The 25,208-nt window shown below is 37.1% G+C and overlaps 1 protein-coding gene across 5 annotated transcripts in view; it reads left to right on the top strand.

The window, feature by feature from the left end:
• LOC106876239 (transmembrane protein 117) overlaps positions 1–25,208 on the top strand; it is a 117,709-nt gene that overhangs the window by 75,537 nt on the left and 16,964 nt on the right. For 3 of the 5 annotated variants that reach the window (XM_089352662.1, XM_089352663.1, XM_089352658.1), the window contains one exon: positions 13,618–13,752. The gene's annotated coding sequence lies outside the window, so the exon portion shown is untranslated. Of the gene's footprint in view, positions 1–13,389; positions 13,456–13,617; positions 13,753–17,457; positions 18,122–25,208 lie in introns of those variants that run through there. The other 2 variants (XM_089352659.1, XM_089352661.1) reach the window with 2 other exon arrangements.

Below are 25,208 nucleotides of genomic sequence, written 5' to 3'. Positions count from 1 at the left end.
TATGTTATCTATTTCCTTATTATCCTTATTATTGCTGCTATTACAAGTTGTTAGATCAGGTAATGAAAGCCACAGAGAGGGTCATAGCCCAACTAATTAGGGAGCGAGTCAGTTTAGATGAGATGCAGTTTGGGTTCGTGCCATGGGAAAAGCACCACTGATGCTATATTTCTGGTAAGACAGCTGCAGGAAAAATACCTAGCCAAGGATAAACCTCTGTACCTAGCTTTCGTTGACATGGAGAAAGCCTTTGACAGGGTCCCCTGATCCCTTATCTGATGGTCAATGAGGAAACTAGGGATAGAAGAATGGTTAGTGAGAGCTGTACGAGCTATGTACAGAGACACTGTCAGTAAGGTGAGGGTTGGCAACGAGTACAGTGAAGAATTCCGGGTAGAGGTAGGAGTCCATCAAGGTTCTGTCCTCAGCCCCCTCCTATTTATCATAGTCCTCCAGGCATTAACAGAGGAATTCAAGACAGGATGCCCTTGGGCGCTCCTCTATGCTGATGACCTTGCACTAATTGCTGAGTCACTATCAGAACTAGAGGAGAAGTTTCAGGTGTGAAAGCAAGGACTAGAATTGAAGGGCACCAGCTGTCTGGCTTCCGTGCCAGTGGCATGTAAATAGCACCATTTGAGTGTGATCGTTACCAGTACCGCTGGACTGGCTCCTGCGCAGGTGGCACGTAAAATACACCATTTCGAGCGTGGCTGTTGCCAGTACCACTTGACTGGCTTTCGTGCCAGTGGCACGTAAAAGCACCCACTACGTTCTTGGAGTGGCTGGCGTTAGGAAGGGCATCCAGTTGTGGAAACTCTGCCAAATCAGATTGGAGCCTGGTGTAGCGAACAGACAGAAGGGAAAGGAGCCATGGTGGAGTTGCTGTATACATCCGTGACGACCTCACACCCCAGGTCTTACTGTCATACTCAAATTCGGTATGCGACACCCTAGTTGTATACATAAGACAACATAATATAGTCATATGCAATACATATTGCCCACCGGATGCTCCAAACCACATAGGCAAATTTGAAGATTGCCTCACTAGAATTAAAGAAATCCTCATGAAACTGGAACACCATGTGACCATATTTCTTATGGGTGATTTCAACTTCCCCAACGTCAAATGGCCCGAAGGTCTCATACTCTCAGGAATGACTTATCGCAAGCAAGCACAGGTGGAATGCCTGCTCAACCTCACCAATGCCCTATTCATGGAGCAAACTGTTCTCAGACCAACTAGAGCGAATAACATTCTAGATCTCTGCTTCACGAACAATACGGACATCATTCATGATGTGAAAGTGACGCCGACATTAGTTTCGGATCACAACATAATAGAGCTGTCTATGTTTGGGCCAAAAGAAACCAGAGACATACAGCCTAAAGGAAGCACCCAAAATCTCTCCAATCTGAACTTCCACAAAGCGGACTGGAAATCGATTCAGAAAGAGATCCTCAGAGAGGATTGGCCAAAATGTCTCTCCACACCAGACATTGACATGAAACTAGAATGTTTCATGTCTACTGTGCAAGCCATAAACCAGAAATATGTCCCAGAGCACAAGGCCAAAACAAATAGGAACAAGATTCCAAGGGAGAGGAAGATCCTCACGAGACGACGGACAAAAGTTGCAAATCGACTCAACCAGCATCCCAAGAATGGCCAAAGGTCCCGCCTAAAAACGACACTGATGGAGATCGAAAAAAGGCTGCAACAATCCTATGTGAAGGAGAGAGCAGACAAAGAAGCCTGGGTTATAAAAAACATTAAGTCAAACCCAAAGGCCTTCTTTCATTACGCAAAAGAAACAGCCTCAGTACGCTGCAAGATTGGACCCCTCTTCGAAAAGGATGGCTCCCTCACAGACAGTCCAACTAGGATCAGTGAGGTACTGAATGAGCAATTCAAAAGTGTCTTCACCACTCCATTGGAGCACAGACAAGTGAACAAACCAGTGGACTTCTTTGCTACCTCCCCTATAACCAGTGAGGCAGTTACGATGGAATACATCAACATTAGCGAAGAAGATGTACTACTAGCTATACATGAAGTGGACACAAACTCAACTGCTGGCCCTGATGGTTTCCCAGCAATCCTCCTTAAATCGTGTAAGCATGCCCTGGCAAAACCCCTCCAGATCCTCTTCCAGAGCTTTCTTGAAAACGGAAGACTGCCAGGCAAGCTGAAGGAGGGAATAATATGCCCAATCCATAAAGGGGGAAGCAGAGCAGATGCCAAAAACTATAGGCCTATCTCTCTGACTTCACACATCAGCAAAGTCATGGAAAGGATAATCAGAGGAAAACTAATCGCATTCCTTGAAGAAAATAAATTGCTGAGTGATACCCAACATGGCTTTCTACCAGGTAGGAGCTGCCTGACCCAGCTCTTACAACATTACGACTGGGTGTTGAGGCAGTTACTCAACGACTCAAATGTGGACGTAATATACCTTGATTTTGCAAAAGCTTTTGACAAAGTGGATCATGGTGTGATATGCCACAAACTGCGTGATCTTGGCATAGCTGGAAAACTTGGAGAGTGGTTACATGACTTTCTGAAAGATAGAAGTCAGGCAGTAGTGGCTAATGGAGCCACCTCTATGAAAACACAAATAATGAGTGGTGTTCCACAGGGCACTGTCTTGGGACCATTGCTTTTTATAGTCGCTCTCTCAGATATGCCTTCAAGTGCCCGGATAGCCACTCTTGCAAGCTACGCATCATCATCATCATCATCATCGTTTAACGTCCGCTTTCCATGCTAGCATGGGTTGGACGATTTGACTGAGGACTGGTGAAACCGGATGGCAACACCAGGCTCCAGTCTGATTTGGCAGAGTTTCTACAGCTGGATGCCCTTCCTAACGCCAACCACTCAGAGAGGATTGCTGGGAAACCATCAGGGCCAGCAGTTGAGTTTGTGTCCACTTCATGTATAGCTAGTAGTACATCTTCTTCGCTAATGTTGATGTATTCCATCGTAACTGCCTCACTGGTTATAGGGGAGGTAGCAAAGAAGTCCACTGGTTTGTTCACTTGTCTGTGCTCCAATGGAGTGGTGAAGACACTTTTGAATTGCTCATTCAGTACCTCACTGATCCTAGACGATACAAAAGTCTCGCAGAAAATACAGAACTCCAGTGATGTTGCACACCTGCAGCAGGAATTGGACTCAGTTTACAGATGGGCTGAGGACAATAATATGCAGTTTAATGCTGAAAAATTCCAAGCCCTGCGCTACCAACGTCCAAAACTGAATATGAAACTTACAGAGTACACTGGTCCACAGGGAATCTCAATCCCAGAGCCTAAATCAGTGAGAGACCTGGGTATCGACATGAGTGATGATACCTCTTTCCAAGTGCACATTACCAGAATGGCAACAAAGTGCAGACGATTGGCTGGATGGATCCTGAGAACATTCAGAACCAGAGATAAGGAAAGCATGATGATCCTCTGGAGGACATTCGTCCTCAGCCGCCTGGATTACTGCTCACAGCTGTGGTCACCCACCAGTCTGAAATTAACAGCAGACCTTGAAGCAATCCAGAGGAGATTCACAAAGAAGATTGTCTCTTTGCAACTGCTCAGCTACTGGGAAAGGCTGAAACAGCTAAGACTCTACTCCCTGGAGAGAAGGTGGGAGAGGTATGCAGTAATATACATCTGGAAGATCCTGGAAGGAATTGTGCCAAATTTTGGCATTGAAAGCTACACCAATGCCAGAACGGGACGACACTGCATAGTGCCAAAGATCCCAGCAATGCCATCACGCTTCAGGACCAGTTACTGCAACAGCTTGGGATTCAGGGGCCTACAGCTTTTTAATATTCTCCCAAAGAGCCTGAAGAATCTGCACAAAGTAGATGTAGGAGTTTTTAAATCAAAGCTGGACCTCTTCCTATCGAGAGTCCCAGATGAACCTACCTCGCGGCAGGAGTTGCAAATGAGGGTTGCTAAATCAAACTCCATTCTTCACCAAGTGCCACATATTGTAAGAGGCTCCCTGTAATAACAGTGTAGCAACATGGTGGTGCATCAGCATGGCTGCAGCTCTAAGCTGAAACTTAAAAAAAAAAAATATATATATATATATACTATATATATATACTATATATAAATATATATTATATATATCATCATCATCATCTTTTAATGTCTGCTTTCCATGCTAGCATGGGTCGGACGATTTGACTGAGGACTGGTGAAATCAGATGGCTACACCAGGCTCCAATCTGATTTGGCAGAGTTTCTACAGCTGGATGCCCTTCCTAACGCCAACCACTCAGAGAGTGTAGTGGGTGCTTTTACGTGTCACCCGCACGAAAGCCAGCCAGGTGGCACTGGCAACGGTCACGCTCAAAATGGTGCATTTCATGTGTCACCCGCACAAGAGCCAGTCCAGGGGCACTGGCAACGATCTTGCTCGAAAATCCCACGAAGGCCAGCCAAGCGGCACTGGCAACGGTCACGCTCAAAATGGTGCATTTCATGTGTCACCCGCACAAGAGCCAGTCCAGGGGCACTGGCAATGATCTCACTCGAAAATCCCACGAAGGCCAGCCAGGCGGCACTGGCAACGGTCACGCTCAAAATGGTGCATTTCATATATATATATATATATATATATATATATATATATATATATATATATATATATTATATATATATATATATATATATATATATATATATATATATATATATATACATACATACATGCACAAGCTTCCTCACAGTTTCTGTCAATGAGATTTATATACAAAGTATCGGTTGGTTTGGGGATATAGCAGAAGACACTTGCCCAAGATGGGTGCTACACTGGAGGATTGAACTTGAAACCATGTGATTACAAAAGAAGCTTCTTAACCACACTGCCATAAATGCACTAAGATTATACACAATTCTGAAGTTGTAATGTAGATGCTATTGTTTGATCTCAGATCATCTCTAATCAAGCAGAGTTACGATCAAAGGCATTCCTGTCTTGACCATCCCATATTTTTTCAGGCACAGAGTCCCTGAACCCCATTATTCAGTATGTCCTTTATTTATTTTAAGGGAGTAAAGAAAGTTTAAGAGAGACTTGTCTGCTAGTTCTTAGAAATAAAGTGATTGCAGAATTTCCCACTTTGGCTTGTGAAGTTGTAATTAAATAAAGTGGTAATAGTGAACTGTTTAATTATTGGTGAACCGAATTCATGTTTATGAATTATTGGTGAACCGAATTCATGATTTTACATTCTTGTTCCTGAAGTTGATAACACCTTCAGAAATATGAACATCCCATTTTCTTGTGTCCAGTACATTTGGGGTCCCTTATGAAATAGAGCATTTTTATTAAAACCTTTAGTTAATTAGTAAGGGTGGAAGCAGGTAAGGGAACTAATCAATTTTCCAAAGTAAATTATCAAAGTTAATCTACAGACTCCTTATTTAATATAATTTCAATACATTTGTTATTGTAAACTTGGATTTACTGTTCATATATTAGAACTCTATGTCTACCTCTCTCTCTCTTCTTCCTTCTATATCTCCTGAATCAAAACAGATTATGCATAATTAATTATATTTAAGTGTAATTATGGATCCCAGGTTATTAAGTATGCTTCATCACACACTTTGTTCTTTATAGGTTATTGCTATAGTTACAAGCATCTCTACTTCATAATTATTTTTCCATACCTGTCTGCTTGGTTGCTTCATTATTTCTTGATAGTATTTCAGTGATCATGAATATTTAAATATTATGATTCTTCATATGAAAGGATGTAAAATTAATTGAAATTAATTATTAACTTATTTGATTATATATTTTGTCAGTTGTATGATGAGTGATATAGAATAAGAGGTAAGCTCCTGTCCAGCAAACTGAGTCTACAGTATGGTTTTCATTCCTACAGTTTGTTATTCACTTCATTTATGCTGTCAGTGCTATATGACAAGAAATAAACATCGTAATATTTATTTCTTGTTCCTTTAACCCATTGATGGATATTTCTGATCAGGGAAAATGAAAGTACATTACCTTTTTGTTTTTACCAGTTTTATACTCCTTTTATCTATTTATTTTTAAATTTTTTTACTATGAGTGTTTTCTGACATTCTCTTCTTTCCGAAAGGGAGTATATAACTTAAGACATGTTGTGCATATTCTTTCATCATTGGTCCTTATCCTGTTTAAAGAGATTGAAAGGGATTGCAATTTGAAACATTTTCATGTGACTTGTTAGAGAAAATGTTCCTAGAATTGAATGTTTGTCCTAATGCAAGCTGCTAAATAGCAAGTCTTAGTGACAACTGCTTTACATTTTCACCAATATGGGTACCAGAGGAAGGAAACAATGTGTGGAGATCTTTTTAGGCTGGAAATAAGGAACTAAAGTTCATTAATGTTTGGTTTATTGCTGATTAGTGTTGGTGAGGATTGTGTAGTGTTCCAGTGAAACAGAAGGAGGGTTGGAGAAACATTAGTTGTAGGAATTGAGATGTGTGATTCAGTAGGAGTGACAGGACAAGAAAAGATTAGTGCATTGAGTGGGCTTATTATATGAGGTCAGTCTCCAGTTATAAGTTCATGATACTTATCATCTTAGAAAGTGTTCAGTGAGTGACAGACTGGTCAAGAGTTTCTATTTTTTTGGAACAAAGCATGTATTTGAACATTTCAACAGTAAACAAATTTTAAAATTTTCTTTCGAAAACTAGAGATTCATCATTTTGCTAGAGGTGAGTAAGATACTGTTGTTGACTCAACAAATGGATGAAACATATTTGTAACATTTGCTTCTCTGATGGAATTCTTATAAGAAAGATTATGTTGTAAATCTTTATAGAAGACCAAATTTACAAGAGAGAATATTTAATTATCTGCAATGTGCTTATAATTTTTTTTCCCACTTAAGGGGGTAATTAGTTGTTCATGCATCACTAGATGTGGTCTCTATCCAGTTACTATGCCACAGGTTTGAACTTGAAGTATCAATTAAGTTCTCATTGATGTGACATTAACCATGACTACTTCACTTCTGTTTTTTTTTTTGTTTTCTTTTTGTTTTTTTTAAATGAAGAGCAGTGCTCAGTGGTCCATTTTCTGAAGGTTGAAAGTATATCAAAAGCCATTCAACATGGTATGGGAACAATATATTTCTACTGCGGACTGTTAATGAATGGACTGAAAAATTCAAGAATGGCTACATAAGTATTACACATCAAGAAGAAGCTGAGCACCCAAACATGTCCTGTGTTGATGATAACACTAAACAACTTTGTGATGTGGTTTTGTTGAATAGCTGGGTAATTATTAATCAATTGGCAGATAATATTCAAATTAGTTGTGGTTTTTTACTATAAAATCATTTATGGCTGATTTTGCCATCATTAACAAAATAATGAACTTAATAAACATCTGGTATCCAGACTTGTACTGTAATGACTATAGGGAGGACACTTTAATGATGGATGTACAACTAATTTTCTTTCCAATCAGAAAAGATTACAAAGACGTTGCAAATAATTAATGATTTACCCTTGTTAATATTTAAATTCTAAAAAGAGTGTGATTTTACTGTTGCTTCATCTAACTTTTGTGTATCTCTTCACTCTGTAATTGTAACAGTTCAAAACTTCATCCATGTGAAATAATGTGTGTTCATTTGGAAAAAGAAAACTTAATTTAGCAATAAAATGGATATTCTAATTGATTTTCTGGCTAAATTCTATGCATATTTTATGACTTGATTCATTTAAATTCTTATGGTAATAAAAGAAATTAATAAAACAAAATTTTAATTACCACATTATAAACTAGTATAAATACAATTATGTTATAAATAACCTTTTGATCAATTTTATTCATCTGCAGTGATATAAATTTCCAACATTGGTACATTGCCACAACTTTGGCATAGTGTCATACATCATTTTTAGTCACATATGGTTCTTTTTTCATCACCTTAGAAAGGATAAAAGGAATGATGTTCTTTTTGTTCTTGTATAACTGAGAAGCATAAAAATATTACATGGCTTTTAAGCTAGCAGTCTACCTTTTGTGCCTTTTATTTCTTGTAAAATAAACATCAAGCTCACTTAAAGGGTTTTTTGATGAACCATAACACATTTGGGTTAGAAGAGTTGGTTTTTTTTTCACAATGTCCTCTTTATGATTGTTAGCTGACCAAGTTCATAGGCTGACCAAGATACTCTCTTAGAAAGTGACCAAATGAGGTTTATTTTTCATTATAGTACCCCTCATGGTCCACACACTTCTTCTATCAGCGTTGTAGTACTTGGATCCCATTACTGAAGAAACTTTCGTCTTGTTGATCAAAAAAAGTCATCACCAGCAGATATGACATCATCATCACTGCAATACTGATTCCCAGCCAAGTGTTGGGGAACAAATAATAGTCAGCTGAGGCCAAATCAGGAGTATAAGGATGGTGATCAACCAGTTCAAAGCCACAGTCATGCACTGCAGCCATTGAAAGGCAGGACTTGTGTGCTGGAGTATTGTTCTGATGAAACAAGATCCCTTTCGTCAGTTTTCCTGAGCATTTGGTCATGATAGCTTTTCATAATTGCCTCAACAAGTTGGCATAGTACTTTCCATTGATGGTGTGGACCATTTGAAGATGGTCAATAAACACAATTCCTCTTGCATAAAAAAAAATTGGGGCTGTCACCTTCCTTGCAGATGAAATGACTTTGACCTTCTTTGGAATAGATAAGGAGGGGTGTTTCCACTGCATAGATTGTCTCTTTGTCTCTGACTCAAAGTGATGAGCCGAACACTCATCTTGGGAGGGAAACATTCAAGGAAGCCAGCTGGATCTGCCTTAAACAATATCAGATTTTCCCTTGATGTGATCAGCATGGAGCACTTTTGATCGGATGTGAGAAGATGCAGCGCCCACCAAGCAGAAATGTTTGTCATGCCAAGTTCATTGTGCTGAATATTCTCAACTCTCTCATGGGATATGCTAACAGCATTTGATCTATTTGATTTATAGTCAATCGCCTGTCATCCATCACCATGTGGTGAATATGATCAATGTTTTCCTCAGTGGTGGCAATTGCAAGACATGTAGACCTTGGGTCATCTTCAAGACTATCCATTCCCCTCCTAAATTCAGCTGCCCGTTTTTGTACTGTTGATAAAGCTGGAGCATCATCCCCTAATGTAGCAACCTCATCAGTATGAATGTCCTTGGGGGCTAAACCATTTTTCTGCAGGTACTTGATAACACCATGATGCTGAATTTTGTCCATTTTCCAGAGAAGTCACTACTAGTTACTTTTAGGTCTTCTTTGAACAGTCAAATATGAGTTTACCTGGAAAGAAACAATGCAGTTATTCATAATAAGAATTGAAATTAATGCACGCAAAATTTCACACTCCTTCATTGCCAACCTATTAACTTTTTAGTCCACCCTCATGCAAATCTGCCTGTAGCTATAGACAAATCGAGAAGCATCAAGAAAAATACTGCATCTGTTATGCATGATGTAATTGCCATCAATGTATCTAAAGATATGATTGATTTATAGATATTTGCTAAAACCTCATCCAAGAACTTTATATTCTTCCAAAACATGTTTGCTGCCTTGGTTGACTGGGTTCCAAATGCAGGCTAGTCAAATCGACCTTCTTGAATTTTACTGAAGTATATGCATGTTGTTTAGTCTCTCATAAAGCTAGGTGAGAAAATTGAATTGTTTATCGAAATCATCCTGTTTTCCCATTTGATACATGCTTGAAGTTATGTATTGTAACTTCTTTGAATCATGGCTGAGCACTACATGAGAATTTTAGTCTACATGGTGATGGACAAATCTGGAAATTTGTCAAGTCTAGTAAAAAGCTAGTCCGAAGATATCAAACTAACAATGGACAGCAATGCAGATCGATAAACTAAATGAGAATAATCTGTCATGCCCAATGAATCATGATAGGCTTAGATCCTGTTATGAATTACTGCCTTTAAATGCCTGAAGTTTATGCAACATGATCCACCTTTTTGATTCTTACATTAAAAGTATTGATCCTGATTTTGTTACAGTCACTGAAACATGGCTGCATTCTTTACTGTGCAATGAGGTTTTTAGCATGGCTGGCTTCAATTTATTTTGAAAAGACTGCTTTAATTGTTCGTATTGCAGGGTAGGGGTTTATTCAAGCTTTTCAGCAATTCTTTATAACAGTTTGAACTAGTCACAACATTGTCATTATCATCATCATTTAGCGTCCGTTTTTCATGCAGGCTCCAATCTGATCTGGCAAGGTTTCTATGGCTGGATGCCCTTCCTAATGCCAACCACTCCTAGAATGTAGTGGGTGCTTTTTACATGCCACCGCCATGGGAGCCAGTCAGGTGGTACTGGCATCGACCACAATCAGATGGTGCTTTTTTATGTGCTACCAGCACAGGAGTCAGTTAGGGAGACTGGTATCGGGCACATTCGGATGTGTTTTTTACATGCCACCAGCAAGGGGAGCCAGTCAAGCAACACTGGCATCAACCCACACTTGAGTGGTGCTTATTACTTGCCACCAGCATGGATACCAGTCAGGCAGCACTGGCATCGGCCACAACTACAATTTCCATTTTGATTTCGATTTCAATTCGATTCTTGATTGATTTTACTTGACTCAAGTGGTCTTCTCAAGTGCAGTGTATTGCCCGACGATTCAAGGTTACTTTTAAATGGGCTGGTTATGCGACACTGGTATAGGCCATGGCTGTGATATTGCTTTACTTGTTGGGTCATTGGCCATGATTCAATTTCACTTGACTCAACAGGTCTTCTTAAGCACAGCGTATTGCCCAACGATTCAAGGGTACTTTTAAATGGGCTTATTATGCAACATTGGTATCGGCCACAGCTGTGATCTCACTTTATTGCCAGGTCTTCTCAATCACAAAATATCTCCAAAGGTCTCAGTCTTTTGTCATTGGCTCTGTGAGGGCCAACGTTTGAAGGTCGTACTTCACCACCTCATCCTCTATTAGAGCAAGGTCATCAGCATAGAGGAGCTCCCAGGGGCAGCCTGTCTTGAATTCCTCTGTTATTACCTGGAGGACTATGATGAATTAGAGGGGGCTGAGGACTGATCCTTGGTGGACCCCTACTTGTACCTGGAATTCTTCACTATACTCATTGCCAACCCTTAGCTTACTGACAGTATCCCTGTACAGGACCTGTACAGCTCTTACCAACCACTCGCCTATCCCTAGTTTCCGCATTGCCCACAAGATAAGGGATCGGGGGACCTTGTCAAAGGCTTTCTCCAAGTCAACAAAGTCCAAATACAGTGGTTTATCTTTGGCAAAGTATTTCTCCTGAAGTTGCCTTACCAGAAATATAGCGTCAGTGGTGGTTCTACCTGGAACAAAACAAAACTGCATCTCATCCAGGTTAACTCTCTCCCTAATTAGTTGGACTATGACCCTCTCCATGACCTTCATCACCTGATCCAGCAATTTGATACCCTTGTAGTTATTTCTATTTAAAGCATCACCTTTACTTTTGTAGTAGTTGACTATGGTGCTGCTACACCAGTCATTGGGTATGACTCCTTTATGAACTACCTGATTTACAATATGGGTAACTAGACCATAACCCACACCACCAGATATTTTAAGCATCTCAGCAGTGATTTCTGGTAGGTGGGGTGCTTTCCCTGTCTTCATATCCTTAATTGCTTTATCTACCATGGTACTGTCGATTTGGGTAGTGGTCCCTCAATTGGATCAACATGTGGCAAGCCCTTCTCCTCCCATTTATTTTCCACATTCAGCAATCTTTCATAATAGCATCTCCAAGCTTCTTTCTTTGCAGAATCATTAAATGCAAGTGCACCATCATCCACGTGGACACATTTCTGCCCCATGACATCACAATTTTCTCTCACACAGTGTTGCAATCCAAAATACTTCAGTTCTTTGGTCTTCACGTTGCTGAACATTAGCAAACTTCTTTTCTGCTTCTCTCTTGGCTATATACACCTGTCTCCTAGCCTCCCTTCTGGCTATCTGGTATAGTTCCTTGCTACCTCTACTCTTCCTGGATTTCCAGGCCTGCTTCTTTGCTCTAATGGCTCTGTCTACAGTATTATTCCACCACCACGTTACCCTAGGTCTAGAAGAGACTTATCTGCTCCATTCAGTCACTATCATCATCTTTGTCATTTTTGTCATCATCATAATCATCATCATCATCATCATCATCATCATCATCATCATCATCATCAGTATTTGTTTATTTTTTATTTAATCACTACTTGGACAATGGAGGTGAAAAAGAGACAGTGCTCATGATCTTTGTCTATGCTCCCAGACTGGTGAGATTAATGTAGTTGTTATTTTCAGCTTGAAACTTTGTAAAAATGATAGTAGGATTGAATTCTTGAGAGTTGCATTCTGGAAAAAAGAAATTGGACATGTATTTAATGTGAGCTCCCTGCAATGGTAATGAGTAGAGTGAGGTTATGCAGCTATGGGGTTCAGAGAAACAGAAGTTTTAATGATAATAGCAGTAGAGCAGTAAGAGAAGAAATGGCTATGTCTGTGAGCTAGGGAATGTAACATGTTGGTGAGTGAATTTTCACCAATTAGCTAGCTAACTTATTTTTGTACGTGATATATTGTGTGTGTGTGTGTGCACGTGTATGTTTGCATGCATGCATGTGTATGTGTGTGTGTAGAGAGACAGGGAGAGAGAAAGAAAGCACCATCTGAAATATGTACACAGTACTCCAATGCATATTACAATTGTGCAAGCAGAGTGACCAAGTCAATGTGATATTGTTTATCAATATTCTGCAAACTCTTAATTGTTACCAACACAGATCCTTATCAGTTTCCTTGAAACCATAGTCTTAACTCTTTCTTATTGAATATTTACAAGACATGAATTAACCTTACCTTATGTATTCGGCTGTTGTAATTGTTAAATGTATCCAATTGTTGATCAAATTACATAGCATATTGTTTAACTATTTTAAAAGTGAATTCTTCCAAGATGTCTTACTAATTGTCAATGCTTAAATATTGGTGTGTTAATGTATGACCTGAGGGTGAAAAAGTTGTCTCTTTGGATATTTGATTACAATCAAGTTGTCAGTGTTATGATTTGAACTTGAAAATATGAGAAGTTAAATTAGATTCTGCAGAATCTAATTAGGTGTTCTGCTCGCTACACCAGCTAGACAATTTATAGGTCTACTTGGTTAGGAATGGCTTGAGTTCAAACATCAACAAAACATACACCAAATTAAAATAATATTTTACTCGGATATGAAGCTCTAAATTTATAAAGCTCTAAATTTATAAGCAAGACAAGATAAAATGTGATATTTTTACTTCTTTTTTTTTTAAGTGAAACTGCTTCTAAATAGAAATTGAAACCGTGTTACCATCGACTCCATTGCAACAATTGAAAGTAAATATCAACATCACTTGTTACAGAATTATTGTAGGAATTCTTTTGTTGCATCAGTTTGTTTTGAAACCTTATTCTGTACTGTATATTTAAAACTGTTGTTGTTTCTTGGAAGGAAGACAAGTCTAAAACCTCTCCATTTTATTTCTGATTTATTTGCAGAGAATTCAATGGAAAAGCAACAAAGATCTGGTTAATCATAATATTTTCATGGAGTCATCTAGATGCGAACTGAAGTGGAACTGCATTCACATATGCCCATTGTATCTTTATTATTCAAGAAGAAAGCTGAAAAAGGTAAATTTCATGTTTCTTTATAACCAGTGTTGGCGTGTTTATGTCCCTGTAAATTATCAGTTCAGTAAAAGAGACCAATAGGATATGTACCAGGCTTAAAAACTAAGTCGTGAGGTAAATTCATTTAACTAAAATTCTTCAAGGCTGTGTCCCAGCATTGCCATAGTCTAATAACAGAAACACGTAAAACAATAAAAGAATATATATATGTAGCATCTCTATTTAATAACAAGCAATTTCAATTGGCAGAATCATTTGAGTGTCAGATAAAACACCTTCAGGTATTTTTTCTGGCTCTTTATATTCTGACTTCAAACCACTGAGGTCAACTTTCCCTTTTTTTTTCCCACCATTCAAGTATTTGGACCAAAGGCATCAACTAACCTGAATCCCTTGAAAATTACTGGCCTTGTGCCTAAACCAGAAACTATTATTATTATTATTATTATTATTATTATTATTATTATTATTATTATTATCATTATTATTATTATTATTATTATTTATTATTGTTACTATTATTTTGGTTTGACACAGGTTCGGTCTTATTCCTGGTAGGAATTATGTGGATAGCAGGTTACTACCTGTAACCTTAGGTATCCACAAGTTTTCAGCAGTCTTTCAAGTGCTTAGAACCCCCCTGGTAATCCTTGTTGTCCCTAACAGAAAAACTTTCTGTAGGAGCTCTACCAGGCCATTTATTTCAATCTCCTTTTGCCATTTGTCTATATCTTGGCTTACTGTTCCCAATACACCAATTATTATAGGCACAACCTTTATTGTTCACATGTTCCAAATTCTTCCTATTTCAAACTTTAAGGAACTGTACTTTTTTTGTTTTTCTTCCTCTTTCTTTACAATCCTGGAATTAAATGGGTCAATAAGTAAGCAACTTCACTTTTCCTTATCAACAATCGTTATGCCTGGCCTATTATTCCCTAATTTCTTATCTGTTTGAATAGGAAAATCCCACAAAATCTTACATTTCTCCGACTCCAGTGCTCTTTCAACCTGATGATTGTACCATGTGTTTCCAGCTTCAAATCCCCATTTCTGGCACAGTTTCCAGTTATTATCATTATTATTATTATTATACTGGTGAGCTGACAGAATCATTAGCATGCCAGGCAAAATGCTTAGCGGCATTTCATCTGGCTTCTTGTCCTGAGTTCAAATTCCACCAAGGTCCACTTTGCCTTTTATCCTTTCAGGGTCAGTAAAATAAGTACCAGTTGAGTACTGGGGTCAATATAATTGACTTATCCTCGTCTCCAAAATTGCTGACCTTGTGCCAAAATATGAGCCACTTTTATTATTATTATTATTAATATTATTATCATTATTCTTATCATTATTATTATTATTATTATTATTATTATTATTATTATTATTATTATTATTATTATTATTATTATACCATCCTATCTACTAGGTCATGCATGAGAATACATGGCTTAGTGGTTTGGGTGTTACACTCACAATTGTGAGATCGTGGTTTCAATTCCTAGACCAGGTGATGCATTGTGTTCTAGAGCAAAACACTTCAACTCACATTGCTCTGTGATCACTTTGACACCTGACACAAGGTACACCATTCACCTTTTTGATGGACTATAAACAAGTCATTTGTGCAGGTCATTTTGCAAAAGCTGAACATTTATATGTTGTCTTCGACAGGAGAGTCCCTCATCATCATCTTCTTCATCATCATCGTCATCATCATCGTCATTGTCATCATCATCATCATCATCATATTCATCATCATTATTATTATTAAGGTGGTGAGCTGGCTGAACCATTAGTGTACTGGACAAAATGCTTAGCAGCAGTTCATTGATCTTTACATTCTAAGTTCAAATTCTACTGAGGTTGACTTTGCCTTTCATTCTTTTGAGGTTGATAAAATAAGTACCAGTTGAACATTGGTGTCAATGTAATTGATTCACCTTCACCTCTAAAACTTGTAGGCTTTGTGCCAAAATTTGAAGCCATCATTATTATTGAGTGAGAGAGTAGTGCATGCCATCAAAGTGACACTGGGATAAGATATACGATGCCCAGTATACCCATCATGACTACCTGTCTGATAAGGGTCCACTAAGCACATGCATCACAACCATATGCACATGGCATGGTGAACTCATATCAAGATAAACAATGCATGACCTTGCAGTTGGGGCCCTGTTAGAATTTTCTTCAGGTTGAATAGCCCATCTCTCTCAAAAGGTCTTTGAATAAGGGTTATTTAAGAATGTTGAATGAAACAGCCACATTTCCAGAGGTGAATTATTCAAACTCCAAAGAATTCCTCTCACCACATAGTTCTGATGTTCTCCCACTATTTCTGCCCATGAGATCAGAGATGCACATATCATCAGCCACCAAGGGACATGCTCAATTGGTTAAAGTAAAACAACTGACAAGCAAATTTGTCGGATTAAACAGAATATTTGCTGTAGACATGATAACACTTCCTATCAGTTAAGATCAGAAGCCATGAGAGCCAGGGAAAAAGCATTAGTGCTACAATGCCTTGCAATTTTTTCTTCTGGTTTTTCTGAATTCAAATTCTACTGAATTGCCTTTGATTTCTCTGAGTTTGATCAAATAAAGTACAAGTCAAGATCTGAGGCCAATATGATCAACTAACTCCCTCTCCACCAAAATTTCAGGCCTTCTGCCAGTTTTAGAACTCAAAGTCCACTTTACTTTTCATCCGTTCAGGGTCAGTTGAACACTGGGGGTCAAGGTAATCTACTTAACCCCTTCCCAAATCTGCTGGCCATGTGCCAAAATTTGAAACTGTTATTATTATTACTATTATAATTATTAAAGGTGGTAAACTAGTGAAATCATTAGAGCACCAGAAAAAGTGCCTTGCAGCATTTGGTCTATCACTTTATGTTCTGAGTTCAAATTCCATCGAGGTCAACAATGCCTTTCATCCTTTTGGAGTCAGTGAAATAAGGTACAAGTCAAGTACTAAGATCAATGATAATAACTAACCTCTACTCTCAAATTGTTGGGTTGTGCCTAAAACAGAATCCATTGTCACTTTTGTCATTATTGATGAATATTTGGGGCACTGGACAAAATGCCTTATGGTTTTTGTATGGCTCTTTATGTTCTGAGTTCAAACCCTCCCAAGGTCAGCTTTGTTTTTCACCCTTCTGGAGGTCAATAAGATAAAATAGCAATCAAGCATTAGGGTCAATTTAATTGGCTAGCCCTTCTCCTCAAAATTACTAGTCTTGTGCTTAAATTAGAAGCAATTATTATTTTTGTAGTTTTTTTTTTTTGCTTTGTTTTTCCAACAAAATAACAGAAATAGTAAAGCACTGGTATTTTGATTCTTTATCTTTTGAATTTATATCCTGCCTGTATGAACTTTGCCTTTTATCCCCTTCTGTCCCTACTTGGCTAACATGATCTTGAATAAATTTAATGTAATTAAATTGGATTAATGTATAGTATACCAACAAAGTGTAATTTATTATTGGTTTTCAGTGTTTCTCAATGTTCAGAGATTCAAAAACTTTAAAAAAAACCCTACAAAGTATTTTCATAGATAATTAATTGCTGTGTCAGGAATGGAATCTTGAAAATATTTTAGTTTCTTTTAGCATTCTGATTTCTTCTCCTAGCAACACTCTCTATGGTTACTAAAATGCTTTTTCAACAGATAACACTTAAGAGATTTCATTTTTGAATCCAGTTCAGTTATAATAGCCATGCTAGCAGAAATTTTAGAGGATTTTTTACTGATCTTAGCAACAAAAGAATTTTATTTCCGTTCAATGGAAAGCAAAGACTTTTCAATGCTTTTGTATGCTTTTATTTTTATATATGTTGAAGATTGTTTAACTGCATGTCAGCCATTTAATATTGATTTGTAGAAGTAGAAGTGATTCAAATATACCCTGTGGAAATAACAGAATGAAATGACAAAACTATAACCAGCAGATTTGACATAACTTCTGCAGAAGAGATAGCATTAGAGCTCATGGAAATGACAAAATTAAAGCCAATGAGAACCAAACAATAGTGTGTGGAAATGGCATAGCTTTTGACCATGGAAGGAGCACATCATTAAAATGACTAGCATAGGAACTGACTCAATTATAGAGTTTTAAAATGATGTGATTTTAGTATATGGAAATGACAGAAAGACAGTATATGGAAATGACTTAACTTTAGTGTGTAGAAGCAACACAGTTCTAACATGTAGATATGACACAATAATAGATATGACACAATAATAGTTTATGTTAGTGATGCAATTGGAGTCTGTGGAAGTGACAGTTATTGGTTTTATATGTACCATATAAATCTGGAAACTTCAATTTTATTAAATGTTTAAATGTCTGAGGTAAGTTATTGATAAAATTATGATTTTTAAAATTATTAAATTCATGTTTGGAGATGAAAAGATTTTCCACTTTTCACATTTGCATTAAATTTCATTTGGTTTGATCTTTAATTGTCTTTAGGGACCTTATTATTGAATATGTAAAAGCACAGCCTGGATTTAAATTAGGATTTCTTATTTCTAAATTGGGGTTGATGACATTTTTGTCCACATGAGTACATGCATCAGTAAACTAATGGATAAGAACTTTATGACTCTTAAATTAGAAATAAGCGTTCTTAGTTCAAATCCCATCTGGAACTACATACAAATGCAGAAAAAAAAGGCACTTAATGATGACTGAAGATTAAAATGACTGAAATGTAGTATGGGTGTAAATAATTAAATGATATCTTTTAACTCTAAACATGAAAGTATTCTATTGTTTTTAAACTTTACGAATAATTTTTAGACATACCAGAAGCTTGACAATTTTCAAGTACAGGTTTATATTGGATCTAATACTTAATAGCAATCATAGCTATTAAATGGATTTCTAGTTGGGTTGGCTGAAGCAAGAAAAATGGTTCACGGTTTCTTTACTAAAAAGGGGATTTTTATATCTCAATCACAGAGAAAGGGTAGCACCAATCATCTCTTGCAGAACCTTCATGACAGGTAGAGAAAATGAAGGAACAACTGCAACTCATTAGTTGTTTGTTTAGGCCCAGCTCAACTAAGATTGAGCAGAGCTCTGATTAAAGACATTTCAGATATGGCCATCTCATATTTTATTCAGACAGTGTGTTCTGTAGCATATTAGCCACTGTATCCTTCTTGCCTGTTGTAGGGAATTAGTAATAATGGTACACCCCTCCCATGTGACAAATGGAATAACCTAGTCACTATAAGTAAAGAGAAGTACGTAATTTACCAGAGTACATAGTAGGCAGTCAGAGATAATCATGTCTTTACTGGTTTTCCTGAATATACTGTGACTGAAGTGGGTGTTATAACAATCCAACATTTTAAGGATTACAACAGTGGTGACAAGGATTTAAACAACTCACGAGGAATTAATAAACTCAATGAGGATTTAAACAACTCACGAGGAATTAATAAACTTGACAAGGAAATAATAAACTCAACAAAGATAAACCAATTCATGTAGAGTTAATAGAAACTTGAAGAGGAGTTAATAAACTCACAAAGTTGATGTACAAATTTTACAAAAAAATCTTTTGGAAAATTTGTTGGCAGGCTTGCTCGAATTGCAAAAGTTGATGAAAAGGTGTATATGAGGGCATACAAGAATAGAAAGCAGAGTTGGGAGGATGGTGTAATTACCAAATGCATAGGTAAAATGATGTATTGGGTAAAAAGTAGAAATGGCAAACAAAAGAGATACAGGAGCAAACTGTAAAAGAGATTCGTGAAAAGCAAATCAAAGAAGTTGGAGGAACCAATGGAATGGTTGTACAATATGTTCCAAGTACCAACACCAGTGTAAGTGATTATACCCAGGCATACAAGTGAGAGGAAAAGAAAACATACAGAGTTCCTGAAAATATGTGCCAAGTGCAAAAAATATTAAATTGTATGAAAAAAAAAGAAAAATCAAAAAAGGGAGGTGGGGTAAATAAAAAAAATTATTGATAAATAAAATGACACTTCCTAAGAAAAACTTAAAAGGGAAGATGTAGTAATTAGTGATTAGTAATAATGATACACCCCTGACGAATAATGGTACACCCACATGTTTAATGTGGGTGTGCCATTTAATGTGGTACACCCACATGTTTAATGACAAATAATGGTACACCCACATTATTACTACAATGGTAGTAATAATGGTACACCCACATGACAAATGGACTAACCTAGTCACTATAAGTAAAGAGAAGTACGTGAAGTACCAGAGTACATAGTAGGCAGTCAGATATAATTGTGTCTTTACTGGTTTTACTAAGTATACTGTGTACCAAAGTGGGCATTATAACAATCCAACATTTTAAGGATATAACACTATGTTTAAAACTTTAACTACTACTCCTTGCACAATGAGTGACTACCTACAAGATACTCTGTTGGCTCACCACTACACACTACTAAAAATAAGTAAAGGTAATCTTTTTGTTAGGTTTGCCATGTTGAAAGCTCCATATGCCATAGGTTGCCTATGACTGATATAAATAGAGTAGGAGTGGTACCATCTAGCTAGCGTTCCCAAAAGCACTACATGTACTGGAAGTTTTTAGTTGTGACCCTATGCTCTTGTGTGTAATAAGACTCATCATAACTGAAATAAAGTTGATGAATGAATTCCTTTTACTTTTTTTAATTTAAATTTTTGGATAATTGGATTTTGGTTCATTGTTTTACTCTCACCGTCAATCTAGAATGTTTACATTTCAAGACTTATCATTTGTTGATCTACATTTATCTAACATCAGAAAAATGGATTCTTATTTATTCTAATTTCTTATATATTTGTGTGTTCTCATATATTTGTGTGTTCTCATTCTACAGCCAGACACATTCCTTTTATCAAATACTCAATTCTCAATTATACATGTTTACCAAGTTGACTGAAGCAGTCAGAGTTATGTGCCATTTTTAAAAGCACAATGTAGTGGCAATTGATAAATTTGAATTCCTGATCACTGTTACTGGTCTTCAACTATTTGTTGTTTAAAAACTGCAATAGTGTTTCCATTGATATTTGTTGAGTCAATATTATATGATAATCCTAAGGTAGGAAATGACTGGGTATACAAAATAAAGTAATTTGGCAGCATATCTAATAAAAATAGAGACAATACTGTATTTATAATAGTGTCAGTTAAGATAATTCTGTCCTTAGAAAGACAAAATAAATTCAGTACCCAAATGTTGAGTTTTTAATTAAAAGGATTGAAAGTAACTTCTAGTAAATCCAAGAAAATCGCCACTATTTAACAGTGACATAATGATTTCAAATTTTGGTACAAGGTCAGCTATTTCAGAAGAGGTGATAAGTTAATTACATCAACACCAGTCCTTAGCTGGTACTTATTTTATCAACCCCTGAAAGGATGAAAAGTAAATTCAACCGCAGCAGCATCTGAACTCAGAACATAAAGATGAACAAAATGCTGCTAAATATTTTGTCTGGCATGCTAATGATTCTGCCAGCTCACTGCCTTAATTAGCAATAACACATTAGCCAAGAGAAAGCTACAGTTGGAAGTGTTGGTAGAATCTAAGCTTACTATCTGATATGGTAATGATGCATATCTTATCCTCAGCAGTCCACTGTTTCTCTTAATGCTACAATACTTTTAGATGTAAAATGTCACTGTTGTTGTGAAAGGGTGTGTTTGACTACAGCAGATTGCTATAGATGGTAAGAGCACTTTTTAATTGAGAAATATTTTGTTAGTGATAAACCTAAATCCTTCTGTTTGTCCTGATGACAGCAACGCCAAAGTATTCCAGTATATCCTCACTTGACTCTCTGCTTGATAATGGAGTATCCTCTTTACTCTGATGACAAAATATTTATGCTAAGCAATAGTTAGTAAGACATTCACTATAATTATGCGGAATAGTGAGTGTTTGGATATAAAATATCCAATAAGCGGGTGTTTGATTCTTGTATCTATGCATGTATCAGTATATATATTCAATTCTACTGGGATAATTGTTCATCGCATAAGTGAAGATTTATGTATTTATATATTTCTTCTGTTTCTCCAGTAACAAGCTCTGATAGTCGTCTTGTAAAAACATAGATGATTTTAATGTTTGTATACATCATCTTCATCATCATCATCATCATCATCATCATCATCATCATCATCATCATCATCATCATCATCATTTAATGTCTGTTTCCATTTGGATGGTTTGACAGAAGCTATCAAGGTCAGGAGCCACATTAGGCTGCATTGTTTTGGCATCATTTCTATTGTTGGATACCCTTCCTAACACCAACTGCTTCATAGTGTGCTAGGTGCTTTTTACATGGCACCAGCATGGGTGCCTTTTATGTGGTACCAGAACCAATACTTTTTACAGGGTACCAGCACTGGAACTATTTATGTGGAACCAGCACTGACAGAGTCACCAAGTGCCTTGCAAGACAAAAAAGGCAAAACCCCCATCAACTGAGAGGAGGGAGTAGTATTGGTGGGGTGGCTTTGTTCTATTTGAGAGATTAAACATATGGAGGGGCAAGAATAAGTGTTTTATTGTAGATGCATGGTACACCAGTTGGAAAGCAGAGAAGAGTGAATTAGAGAGTAAGTAAGGAGAGTGATAGTGAGAGAGCTGAAGAGGAAAATGTGTCAAGACATACCTCCTAGGGACTTTGGGGTTGGTGAGAACAGGTGAAGCAATACAGACGTTTGGACTGGATGAGTGGACAGGATAGAGGCCACAGTGATAAATGATGGGGAGAAACCTAGAAGAGGTTTGGTGGGTGTAGGTTGTGGTAGATATGTGGAGGTATTGAGGGTGATAGCACATAAGTGAGGTGTTAATGATGGGAAACAGCCCAGGAGAGGGAAGAAGGTGCAGAAAGGAGGTGATTGGTGTAGACAGTTGACAGGGAGGAAGATAATGGGGAAAATGAAGTGGTTTGGGATGGGGAAGAAAAGTAACTGAGAAAGCAGGGGAATATAGTATGTGCTTATTTTGCTCTCAGGTGATAGAGAAGTGATGGATGTTAAACACTGAAACATGGTGGGGAAAGGCTGATGGGGAAGAGAGAATGGAAGTGGGAGTGGGGCAGAGCCCTTCATGGATAAGCATTACTAAGGTGATTTTAGGGTATCAATTCTGCTGTGATGGCCAGTACTTTTTGAGTATTGTAAGGCACCAGATATCTTAGTCTTTTGTTGTCTTCTTCATAAGGCTCATAAGGTCTTGAGATCAGCCTTCCCATGTTTTCCTGAGTCTCGCTCCTCCACAAGTTCCATCCACTTTAATAAGTGATCAATACTTCTTTACGCAACTTTCCTCATCCGTATGCATCACATGATCAAACCAGTACAGTCCTCCCTCTGCATCTAATTCCTCTAACTCTTATCTCAATACACTAACGCTGTGTTGCACATGTAGACTGACATTACATATTCAGTAGAGCGTACTAGCTTCATTCCTCTCTAATCATATACATATATATTCTTGTCTAATCATATATTTATATATATATTATCACTGTGGAACATGACTTTTGTCTTTGGGCAGCAAACATTATTTCCTATTTGTTTACTGCTGGAAATTATGAAAAATAGCTAATATTTTCTTCAAACTTTGCTTTTTTACATTTATTCAAACCCCAAAGAATCCCTCTCAAGACATAGCTATGATGTTCCCCCACTACTCCTGCTCATGATCAAAGATGCATATTGTCAGCCACTAAGGGACACGCTCAAGTGGTTACGGTCAAGCAACTGACATGTAAATCTATGGTATGACAGAATATTTGCTATAATGATATTTCTGCTTCAGCAACTCAGCACTGAGTCTGTCTGAAATGTAATGTGTGTGTGTGTGAGAAGGCACGTGCCCTAGTGGTTAGGCTGTTGGAATCACGATCACTAGATCGAGGGTTCGATTTCCTGACTGGGTGCTGTGTTGTGTTCTTGAGCAAAACACTTCATTTCATGTTGCTCCAGTCCCCCTTTCAGTCTGTGGGGAAAGGTTGGCCTACTTGCCTAGCTAGCGGGGTGGTATCATTTGAATGCTAAAACAATGAAAAAGGTGCATTGTGGCCAGTGATGTGTAACAACATTTGATAGCCTGATGGGTCACATGATCATATGTGTGATGTGTATGTATATATGTATGTATATATATGTATATATGTATATATATATATATATATATATATTATTCATTTAAAATATAGAGATGCCTATAATAGGACATCTACCCACTAGAAAGAGCAGCAAAAAACTCTATACCACAAAAATAGGGATAATTTCGAAAGAGAATGAAAAATAAAAACATTTTTACCTGTCTATACTCTGTACCATGGTTTCAAGCTATTTAGCAAGATAAAAGTATATCTAAATCGGGAGCTTTCGTCAGCAGAGTGCCGGATTAGCGTGTAAACGCTGGACCACTGGTGGTAAATTAAATTTCTAAAATTTCTTTTGCTGCCCTTTTGATTAATAATGATATTATATTTTTTGGCTAATTTCTGAAATAAAATCGGCATTTATTTTACATTTACTGCCGATTAGTTAATGCGCACATGCGTGGTTAAGTCTTGAGAAATTAAGCATGTAAACTGGAGTCAGATTCTTTCCTTGGCTCGTGTTTACATGCTAATCCGGCACTCTGCTGACGAAAGCTCCTGAGTTAGATATACTTTTATCTTGCTAAATAGCTTGAAACCATGGTACAGAGTATAGACTGGTAAAAATGTTTTTATTTTTCATTCTCTTTCGAAATTATCCCTATTTTTGTGGTATAGAGTTTTTTGCTGCTCTTTCTAGCGGGTAGATGTCCTATTATAGGCATCTCTATATTTTAAATGAATAATATATATGTAGTCTATTGACTAATTTTTTATTCTCGCTGGACCACTGGTGGTAAATTAAATTTCTAAAATTTCTTTTGCTGCCCTTTTGATTAATAATGATATTATATATATATATATATATATATATATATATATATATATATATATATATTGGAGGTTTTAGGTATAATTATACTAATGTGTCCATCTTTTCTAATTTAATTAAATTCTATGTCTTTGCGCAGCTGAAGATTGCTCTGCATATTAAATTGATGTAATGATTGCATTGTTCAATTAAATGGAGTTGCATGAAACAATTGTACTGCATTACCTCTGGATATCCTTGTTTCTTATTTTGATTATATATATAATCTGGATGTTTTGTCCCTTTCTTGTATCACCTAACTGTCTGGATGTTTTGTGTTCTTGTCCCATTCTGTATTATTTATATATATATACATAAGTATATACATAAGTATATAAGTATATACATGTATATATGCATGAGTGGCTGTGTGGTAAGTAGTTTGCTTACTGACCACATGGTTCTGGGTTCAGTCCCACTGCGTGGCACCTTGGACAAGTGTCTTCTAC

The sequence above is a fragment of the Octopus bimaculoides genome, chromosome 5, assembly GCF_046866305.1.
Source record: "Octopus bimaculoides isolate indiv1 chromosome 5, ASM4686630v1, whole genome shotgun sequence".
NCBI classification, from domain to species: Eukaryota; Metazoa; Mollusca; class Cephalopoda; order Octopoda; family Octopodidae; genus Octopus; species Octopus bimaculoides.
This window is presented reverse-complemented; position numbering and strand designations above follow the sequence as displayed.